General features: G+C 32.3%; 1 protein-coding gene across 1 annotated transcript in view; it reads left to right on the top strand.

The window, feature by feature from the left end:
- The first annotated feature begins 451 nt into the window (after window positions 1-451).
- LOC110019686 (transmembrane protein 56) overlaps window positions 452-11,078 on the top strand; it is a 34,502-nt gene continuing 23,875 nt past the window's right edge. The window contains exon 1 of the mRNA XM_020717461.1: window positions 452-671. The gene's annotated coding sequence lies outside the window, so the exon portion shown is untranslated. The remainder of the gene's footprint in view (window positions 672-11,078) is intronic.

The following is an 11,078-nucleotide window of genomic DNA, read 5'->3' as shown; positions in this document are numbered from 1 at the left end:
CTCGAGTCTTCCCATATATATATCTGTGTGTGTGTTGTATTTTTTGTTAATTGTGGGGACATGTACATTTGTTATTTAATTAAATTTCAATTAATTTATTTTATAATTAGTGTAAAATGTAAATTATGTATTAGAATTTATGTTACACAGAATTTAAATATATTTTTTAAAAAATTAAAATTTATAATTTCTGCATGATATTTTATTTTCAAAAAATTAAAATTTATAATTTATGATATTTTATAAAAACACAAACCAAACAGTTAAACAACTTATCTATAAGAGGGACAAAATGATCATTTATTCAGAATCAACTATTTTCAAAACAACTAATCAGCTTATCCGGATCAGCTGCTCAGCAATAAATTATAAGCTGCTTGCTGGATAAGCTGCAGGCGCTAAAAACAAACCCTTAATTTATTTTATGCATATTTATTTTTTTGAGATGTGCATAAATTTCTCTGGCATATTTTTTTTCCGCTGCAGGTACAAGCACGATCAGTACTGTATGCAATAAAATTATTCTGGGGCGCCTGTTTTCTGACTTGGTACGCTTCTCGATTTTTCCCTTCTGAGTTCCGATATGGATAGCATCAAGGCAATTGCTTCCGTTGCAATACAAACCAAAAAACACCCATACTTCCCTTCTCCTTTCCAATTCAATATCCGAGGTAATAAATCCATTCTGCCTTTCTTCATTTCTCATCGTCAATTCTTTTCGATCTACTTTTATGTATTCGATGAAAACTTCACCTATTTTTAATTGAACTCATGATCGGATATAAGAGTTCTTGTTGTCTTCTGTCTAACTTTCTTTGATTTGTCTATTGCATATGGTAGTAGGTTTTCACTTTTCAGTTGCTCTGCTTTTTACGATATTTTTTCACTTGGTTGACTTCTAGTTTTGGTTTTGTTTTATGATTTATACTTGATATTCGGAAAGAATGAGACCTTTGATTTTTGGGGGTTTTTGGAGCTTTGAATATTTATTTTGTTTTTGTTTTGTTTTGTTTTGTTTTGTTTCATGTAAACATATAAATTGCTCAATGCCGTAGTTCGCAATGATTCTACATGGTGTTAGATGGCTGTTTGTAGCTGTCGATGCTTGTTGAATTGAGTTCTGCTGCGGTTGTTTGGTTTTTTTGTGGTAGCATATAGGTCTTGGGACACTAAGGGAAATACAGAGCAGAGGAAATTCAAGAATGCCCACAAGGCAACGATTGCAGACGGATGATTGCATACGTCTTCTCACTCTCTTACATTACATATACAATTCACTTCCCACTACTAGCCAAACAGAGAACCGAATCATGGCTTTACTCCTAACAAATAAGAAGAGGCTCGACTCATTTGTTATCATTCACGCAAACTGTAATCCACCATTAATGCCTTGCCACACGAAAATCCTTGAATCTAACTACTGATTGTCAAAGCCGTCTCTGGCATTTCTTTCATTGCCTCTTCCCTGGCTCGTTGAACCTACCTCAACATTTTCCATGTTGAATACTCCATGATGTGGTTCCTAACAATTACCTCTCCTCCTTCGAGAATTTCCTTTCCTTTAAGGTTTAGTTTTGTAATGCATTGATTGTTTCTTCTTTAGCAATAGATGTTTCATCTTCTTGCAGTAAACCTTCGCATTCTATGAGGTGTTGTGCTTTGATTTGTTTGCCATTGGAGAGATATTGAGAACTTAGAATAGTTGTGGGCCTAACTAATGGATTATTTTTTGAGGAAACTGGTGGCTTTTTTACAAAACATGCGGAAGCTAGGCCGGATGCAATTATCAATTTTAATTGTAGGGCTGGAGCAATGACATACGAAAAATATGATGTGTATGCATCTACTTTGGTAATTCAAGCATATAAGCCATAGCTTCGACCCCTGGTAGGACATTGTAAGAGTTTTAATACTTTCAGCCTACAAAATGTTTGTTGACGCACTTGCATTTGCCTAAAAATGCAAGTTAAGGCAGCTACTTGAAAGTCCAATTCCTATTGATGCTGATCTACTTGTAATTTCATGAGTTATCTTGTTCATTGGATACACTCTTACTGGCTTTACAGTGTACTACCTTTTAGTTTTTGTAAGTTGTCTGCAACCTCTACGGTTGATTCCTGCCTATCATTGGGATGAATTTTTGGCTATAATTTCCAGTATGGGTCTTGAAATGGGTTCGTGTTGATTGCTGCATGGTAAAAGCATTCTAGGAGAGCTCCAAACCCTAGTCCCCCAGCCCCCTATCCATAAAAATAATAATAATGATAAAATGAAAACCCAAAATAAAAGGGTTTCCATCATAAAGCAGGTTAAGTTTTTTTGTGACTTTTGTGCGCCTATTTATTTTTGAGTAATAAGATGTATCAAAGCTTTATTCCCAAGGCATTAAATAATTCTCTTCTAAAGGTGCTCATTAATTATCCTATTTAAATTTGAGCCAAATCATTTTTTGACAACACTTCATAATTTTTGCACATGTTCAAGATGAAGGCGATCAGGACCTTCACTTTTGTAAATTGGGTTTGTAAAATAGAGAATTGTGCATACTTAGTGAGTTGATTGATGATGATCTTCATATTAGTCTTGTCGTAGAACCTCTACAAAAAAAAAAAAAAAATCCACAATAAAAGGTGCCCATGATAAATATGTTTAAGATCTTTGGTCACTTTTGTTTGCCCCATCTTTTCTTGGATAATAAGCCACGATGTAGCAAAGATTTTTTCCCAACACATTAAATAATTCTCTTTAAAAGATGCTGATGAATTACCCTATTTCAATTTGGGTCAGTCATTTTTTGAGACTATTATTTTTACAGATGTTCAAGATGAAGGTTGTCTTGACCTTCACTTTTGTAAATTAGGTTGGCAAAATCGAGAATTGTGCGTACCTATTGAGTTGGTTGATGATGACCTTAATATCAGTGTTGTCTTTGAACCTCTTAACTCCCAGTGGACATGGATCTTCCCATGTCGTGGCTATTACTAAGAGTGGTAGAAGTAATCCAACTAGTGCAAGGGTTTGGTACTTGATTAAATGGAAAACTAGATAGCCTTGAATAAATATTTCTATATCAAGTTGCAATTAAAACAATAAAAGAATTTCACAATGTATTTTAGCTATTTTTTGACCTTGTTTTTTCTTATGTCACCGACATGCATCCTCCTAAACAATTTTCATGGAAATATCACCCTAAAACCTTACCCTCATATAGTTTTTTTTTCAAACAGAACCAATTCAGACAACACATTGCACATGCTCTTTTGGATTGGTCAATATATTTTTTATTAGTTGTATTACTCTTAGTGTCATTGAGTTTTTCAAATTTTTTCTATTTTTGTAAGTAGTAACATGATATTAATGGCCAATAACAATTCATCATTTCATTCTTTTACATTACATTCTTCATATTTTATTATATAGCATCTATGTTTTTAGTTGTAGTTCTTGAATCATACTTAATGTCACGACTTGGACTGGAATTTGAAATTAACCAAGACGGGAATAGACGGTCAAATGGTGGAAATTAAAATTTTCTATATTCATTTTCTATAATTAACATTTAATAAATGAAAGTGCTGCTAATGAAAATTAATTAAAGCAGTATGATTAAATTTACCTCATTAGATGTTGTTCATGTTATTATAAAGATTATCTCTTATATTGCTCATCTTTTAAACAATTAATTAAACTTAAAAAGTTATTTTAAAATAATAGTGAGCTAACCATAACTCGTGAATACTCATACTTCTAAACTATAGTAATGTAAATCTAAAGAAGACTATATGCATGACAGTTAAATTTTATTTAAATCAATCTAAGAAGCATGCGAAGGGTCTTACTATTTAATATTATTATTCAATGTAATTTTAAATACTTACTGTCTTACGATATCGTTTACATATTAATATCTTTTTAATCTGTATTCGTATGTCACAGGAGCATTGTTTAAAATTGTATCATTTAATGTAATTCCATATCAATATTATTTTCATTTATGTACACGACTATATTAGTGTTTTCTCACTAGTACCATAAATGAGTGACTACATCATACTCAAGTATCACATACGAGCATATTGTGAAAGTCACCATCAAATAAGGAATATTTCATTCTCATTTATATAGTCGTAAATATACTTTTATAACATTTAATCTTTATGTTGAGTATACATATCATTCCTAGAATATGGACATAAATTTATTATAATCATAAAACATGAGTTTGTGGTGATTTCGATATAAGTTGTGACAATAACAATAATTACATTTGGTTTAGAGGAAGTAAAAATTTTCATATAGCATAAGAACATGAGTACTCACTTCAATCACCGATGATTCTCTTATCAAACACTCTCTTCACTTATTTCTACAAAAAATCTATAGTCAAATGTATAAAGAACTTTTATTGATCTATTATATGTTATTCTTTTTCCTGGAAAGATAATTTGCCTTTATTTTACCATTGATTTATCTTATAATAATAATAATTTTATTATTATTATGCTAATTATTTTCTTCTTTTCTTATTATTTTTTTAAAACAATTTAAACATAGTAAAAATTTGACAGTAAAAAGTTGGTCCTCCAAATTTAACTTTTTGGTTACATTATATAATTTATATCTTTTCAATTAAGCTCTAAGATTTATACAAATATGTATACATTTATATTATTATGTAACAATTTATTATTATTATTTATTCTCATTAAATTCATAATTTGTAGCAGTAGTTCATAAATTTATTGAACAAATAAAACTTAAATAAATCAAAAACTAACCTTTCTTCACAGCTGACACCCTTTTCTAAGTCCAAAAGGAAAATTTTTATAGCCTGAATCCGAATTTAATTATACCTTACTATTAATAATTAATAATATATTAAATTCATAAATTATTATTTAAAAACGTTACCTTCCCTGGTTCTATCTCGCCTATCCCGCATGCAGACCCCTCATATTCTCTACTTGATAACGTTGTCATACGCGGATCCTTCTTCCCCCTCCTCTGCACGTAAGATTTGGCTCCTACCGTATACATAAGAGCTTCTCTTCCTCTGTAAGAATGATTTTGCTCATATCGTAGGCATGAGAGCTTCTCTTCCATTGCACGTAAGATCCGACTCTATTCCGCTGCATGCAATATCCGACTCCTACTGTAGGCACGAGAGCTCCTCTTCCTCTGCACGCAAGACCTGGCTCCTATCGTAGGCTTAAGAGCTCCTCTTCCTCTGCTAAGGCTCGAGTCTTCCCCTTTCCTTCGCATTGGAGCCGCTTGATGATCACACATTTAGGTACTCCTTCAGTCTCCCATTACCACTCGCTCAAATTCTGAATTTTGCTTTGGTCATTCATTTCCTTCTTTTGATCTTTTTTCATCTTTATGTAAATCATGCGCTGACTCCTTTACTTCAATTTCAATTCCAGCATATGAAACGTATTGTTTTGGGTTACGAACCATTGAACTAGGCATTACAATCTTCCCCACTTACGAAAGTTTTTTTTCTCAAAATTTAAAACCTCTCCAAGTCATATCTCATAAAACAGATAAACATGATTTATTCATAAACTCCACGAAGAAAACGGGTGGTCATTCCTTAAGATGCAAAGGGGTTACCGTAAAACAAAAATTTGGCATAACGCGACTCAACTAAACTCGCCTCATTAACTAAATCAAGATAATAAAATTAGGATAACAATATAACACAAACAAATGACAACTAAAAAACACACGGTTACTGAATCAAGAAAAATACCCCAGAGAAAACACCTTTTAGGTAAGAAAAATGCCACACTCATCAGACCCTACAACACTAGCAACATGTTTTTTAGGCTTACTATGAGTCAGGGAATAAACTCGAGGTCAAACATATTGGCTTGGTTGAACTTGAGGAGCTGAGCTGTAGACTTTATTCTTCTCTGCCTACCTGAAATCTTATGTGTAGGAGCTCCAATTGCTCTTGTAATAATTTCTGGCCAAGTGATGACAATATCACGCTATATGATTAGGCTAGCGAAGCAAGTAGCATGATTGATAGCCCATCAAATATTCACATTTATTTTGTTTTCTATATTTGACGCAAGTGACTATGATACCATGAGAAGTACCACGATTGAATTTATCAGGGGTGAACTTGGGTTTGTTCCCATGGGATTCCATTAATTGGTTCACTTGTTCTCCCTCATCAAAAATCTTCCTCTTGTGCATATATTTACGTCTCCAAGTGAGCTGATAATTAATCTTCACTGGTGCAATGCGCTCCACTAACATTGAATAACTATCAATCCAAAGTAGTATTAGTGGCTGACTGATTGAATCCTTCAATCCTAAAAGCAATTTGTAACACTTTTTTTCTGCAGTAACTGTCAGTTGTGGAGCACACTTCTATAATGCAATGAATTTTGCTTCATACTGCATGACTATCTTTTCTTCTTACAACAACTTGATAAACTCATTCTGCATCTGTCTTCACGTGAATAGAGTTACAATCCATTCTTTGAGAAGTTAACTAAATTCTTCCAACTTATCATCATGTTGGGTATGTTCCCTAACCCGTCTTTACGCTGTCCATGCCACCACCTTTCAATCTCTCCATCCAACACAAAAGTTGCTAAGGGTATCCTTCTTTCATCCAGACACGCCATGCTATTTAGTAACTTCTCTATCCTTATCAGCTAATTTGTTGCTTCAATTGGATCTTCAATTCCCTTAAATAAAGGTGAATGTAGATCTTGAAAGACTTCAAATACTTATTCATAATTGTATCACTTTCAATAGGTTTTGATTTGGACTTCTGAATCAGCTAAGTCATGATCACCATCATCTAGGTCAGAACCTTTGTTTTGACATTAACAATAGACTGTACTTCTTTATTTTCTAAAGGAATTTTTCTAATAATCACGGGCGCAACTATTTTTCTGAATTAACATAATTATTAATCATAGTTAATTTAAATTTTTAATTTTTTTATAATTATTAAATTTTTATATTATTATCCTATTTACTCAAGATTACATTATTTAATCCTAAACCTTGGCTCTAATATCACTTTTTTTTTATGAACCAGCCCAGAACTTGGAATTAACCAAGACCATATCAGATGATTGGATACAACAACAACAACAACAAAAACAAAGCCTTAATCCCACTACGTGGGGTCGGCCACATGAATCCTTTTTCTCCATTGCGTACTATTTAGTGTCATATTTTCATGTAATTCTAGTAAATTAAGATCATTTTTTATACAATGAGCCCAAATTTTCCTCGGTCTACCTCTGCCTTTCTTAACACAGGTTGATTCTAAAACATCTACTCTCCTAATCAGATTATCAGATGGTCGACGTTTAATGTGACCAAACCATCTAAGACGACTTTCTATAATTTTGTCCGTCATTGGAGCTACACCAACCCTATCACGGATATATTCATTTCGCATTTTGTCTCTAAGTGTAAAACCACTCATCCACCTAATCATTCTCATATCGGCAACACTTAACTTATTATTATGCTTCTCTTTTAAAGACCAACATTCAACACCATAGAGCATTGTAGGTCTCACCATCGTCTTATAAAATTTTCCTTTCAGCCTAAGCGGTACTTTTCTATCACACAAAAGGGCCGAAGCATTCCTCCACTTAAACCAACCAACTTGAATTCTACTATTAACATCCTCATCTATATTACCATCGCTTTGAACAACAGACCCAAGATATCTAAATCGTTCACACCTTTTAATAATTTGATCACCCAAAGTCACACTTCGGTAACTAGAGCTACTATTACTAAAATTACATTCCATGTATTCAGTTTTAGTTATACTTAAATGAAGGCCTTTAAACTCCAATGTAGACCTCCATAATTCACGTTTTTTCTGGGTTTTTTTTTTCGTTTTATCCATGAGAAGGATATCATCAGCAAAAAACATACACCAAGGTACATCCTCCTGTAGATGTCTAGTAAGACCATCCATAACTAAAGCAAAAAGATATGGGCTTAAAGCTGATCCCTGATGTAATCCAATAGAAATAGGAAAAAATTTGTCAATCCTCATTCAATTTGAACACAAGTAACAACTCTATTATACTTATCTTTAATGTCTTGAATATAAGTCATATCAACACCTTTCTTCTCAAGAAATCTCCGAAGGATATCTCTTGGAACCTTATCATAAGCTTTTTCTAAATCAATAAAAATCAAATGTAGATTCTCCTTATTATCTCTGAACTTCTCCATCAAACTTCTCAATAAATGTATAGCTTCCATAGTAGACCTGCCCGACATAAATCTAAATTGATTATGAGAAATCTTTGTAATGCGTCTTAACCTACGTTCAATTATCCTCTCCTATAATTTTAAAGTATGACACATCAACTTAATTCTTCTATAATTTGCACACTATTGTGCATCCCCTTTTTTCTTAAAAATGGGGACCAAAATACTCTTTCTCCACTTCTCAAACATCTTTTTAGTTTTTAAAAAAAGAGAACAGATGATTGGATGGTAGAAATTAAAATTTTCTACCTTCATTAACTAACCTTTAATAAATGAAAGAGCCATTAACAAAAATAAATTAAAGCAGTACAGTTAAATTTACCTCATTACAGGTTGTCTTCTTTTAATATTTTCTCTTATATTGCTCTTCTCTTAATCAAGTAATAAACCTGAAAAATTAGTTTGAAACAACAGCGAGCTAACCATAGCCAGCGAATACTCGTACACCTGAACTGTAGTAATACAATGATAAAAAAGACAATTTGCATGATAGTTAAATTTTATGTAAATCAATTGAAGAACATATGCAGGGTTTTATTTTTTAATATGATCATTCAATATAATTTATAGCACTTACTATGTTTTGTAGTATTATTTACATATCAGTATCTTTTTAATCTATATTCATCTATTACAAGAGCATCGTTTAAAATTGTAATATTAAAGTACTTCAATATAAATTTCTTTTTTATTTACGTGCATACATACCTTAGCTTTATCCCACTATGTCTTACAGTATCACTACTTTATTTATGTGCACATATACTATTCTTACAGTATCATTTACATATCAATGTATTTTTAATCTTTATTTATCTACACAGTAGCACCATCTATAAGTATACTATTAAGGTACTTTAATATTAATATTCTTTTTATTTACATGCACGAATACCTTGGCGTTCTCCCACTAGTAACATAAAGTGACCACTCCATTATAGTCATTCATGCACATACGAACATACTATTAAAATCATTATCTAATAACGAATATTTCATTCTCATTTGTATAGTAGTTAATATATTTTTTTAACATTCAATATTTATGATAATTTGAACAATACTGAGCGCACATATCATTCCTACAATATGATTATGTATTTAATTGAATCATAAATTATGAGTTTGCTGTGGTTTCAATATAACTAGTGATAATACCGACAATTATATTTGCTCTAGAACGTGAACACTCATTTCAATAATTGAGGATTCACTTGTCAAACCTTCTCTCTTATCTCCACTAAAAACCTCAAGTCAAATGTATAAATTTTTTTATAATTTATTATATGTTAATCTTATTATTAAAAGACAATTTTTTTTATACCATTGCTGAATTATATCATAATAATTATTTTCATATTATTATGCTAATTTTTATCTTTATTTCATAATATAAATTTAACTATTTCTTTTAAACAATTTAAACCTAATAAAATTTTGACAATAAAAAATTGGTCCTCCTAATTTGGTTTCTAGTTACTTTATGTAATTTATATCTTTTCAACTAGGCTCCAAGATTTTATATCTATATATTTATATTATGTAGCAATTTATTATTATTATTATTAAGTCTCATTAAATTCATATATTCAATGAAAAATAAAACTTAAATAAATCAAACTCTAACATTTCTTTGTTGCCGCCACCTTTTTTTTTTGATTCCAGAGTAAAATTTTTAGTCTGAATTTTGATTTAATTAAACCTTACTATCAATAATTAATATTTTAATAAATTCATAAATTAATATTTAAAACCCTTACCTACGATTCAGTCTCCCTTATCCCGCATGCATACCACTCCTATTCTCTGCTTGAGAACGACATCATACGTGGATCCTTCTTCCCCCTCCTTTGCACGCAAGATCCGACTCCTAACTTGTTCACGGGAGATCCTCTTTACTGCACTCAAAATCTGACTCCTACCATAGGCACGGGAGCTCCTCTTCCTCAGCACTCAAGATTCGGCTTCTACCGTAGGCTCTTGAGCTTCTCTTCTTTTGCTAGGGCTCGAGTCTTCTCCTTTCCTTCGCACTGGAGCCACTCGATGATCTCGCTTCTGGGTACTCTTATCTTCTCCTTCCACTCGCTCAAATTCAGATTTTGCTTCGGTCATTCAGTTCCTTCTTCCTTTCACTCTATTTTAAATCGTGTGCTGGCTCCTTTTCATTGATTCCTATTACAACATATGAAATGCATCGTTCCAGATTACGAACCGTTGGTACTGCGCGTTACAGTGAATTTGTAGCCTAGCAAGTTCAACCTATAACCATTATTTCTTCAGGGTTTGTACCACTTGTCCCATCAAATTTGTTTGCTTCTTTGGTATGCTTGTATGGTAAATTCTATCTAGTAGATTATGCCTCCATTTTACTATTTCTTTAGAGTTAACTAAGATTTCTTGTACAACTTAATTTATGTTTGCTGTATTCCTTATTGAGTTTGATATTGCAATATTCTATTGAATTGCCTTCTTATCATCGTACAACCCATCTTCCGATTTTTGAGGCACAATTTCCAGAATGAAGGGCTTACTAACACTTGGTAGAAATAGTATCAGATGATTGGATAGCTCTTGCTTCAATGTAATGAACATAGCTTTCACTTCATCATTCCATTGGAAGGCATTCTCTTGCACGGGCGAGCATGAGTTGCTGCGATATGTGCCAAGTTTTGATGAACATCTAGCAATAATGTGCCAAGGCAAGGCTATGTTGCAGCTGCTTGATATGCTTTGGGATCTACTTCAGTAGCTTCAATTTTAGCCTGATTTGGATTGACCCCTTTTGCTTGTATGATGTGCCTCAAATTCCC

This window comes from Phalaenopsis equestris, unplaced genomic scaffold (genome assembly GCF_001263595.1).
Source record: "Phalaenopsis equestris unplaced genomic scaffold, ASM126359v1 Scaffold000069, whole genome shotgun sequence".
Classification (NCBI taxonomy): Eukaryota; Viridiplantae; Streptophyta; class Magnoliopsida; order Asparagales; family Orchidaceae; genus Phalaenopsis; species Phalaenopsis equestris.
Note: the sequence above shows the minus strand (reverse complement) of the source record. Positions and strands in the feature narration are given on the sequence as shown.